The sequence below is a fragment of the Orycteropus afer genome, unplaced genomic scaffold (genome assembly GCF_000298275.1).
Source record: "Orycteropus afer afer isolate SDZICR_OR568_19922 unplaced genomic scaffold, OryAfe1.0 scaffold00387, whole genome shotgun sequence".
In the NCBI taxonomy this organism is placed as follows: Eukaryota; Metazoa; Chordata; class Mammalia; order Tubulidentata; family Orycteropodidae; genus Orycteropus; species Orycteropus afer.
The window spans coordinates 775,206-775,615 of record NW_006921974.1 but is presented as its reverse complement, the minus strand read 5'-3'; positions in this window follow the sequence as shown (position 1 = coordinate 775,615).

Here is a 410-nt window from a genome sequence, read left to right as displayed (position 1 = left end):
CTGGCTGTTCTCACTTCGAAGGAGCATTCCTGCTGTACTTCCCCCAAGAGAGATTTGTTTGTTCTAGCAGTCCATGGTACATTCAATATTCATTGCCAATACCAAAATTCAAATGCACCAATTCTTCTGTGGTCTTCCTTATTCATAGCCCACACATACATATAAAGCTATTGAAAATGCCATGGCTTGGGTCAGGCACGCCTTACTCTTCAAAGTGACATCTTTTTCTTTAACCCTTCAAAGAGGACTTTTGCAGCAGATTTGCCCAATGTAATACGTCATTTGATTTCTTGACTGCTGCTTCCATGGGCGTTGATTGTGGATCCAAGTAAAATTAAACCCTTGACAACTTCAATCTCTTCTCTATTTATCATGATGTTTATTGGTCCAGTTGTAAGGATTTTTGTTTT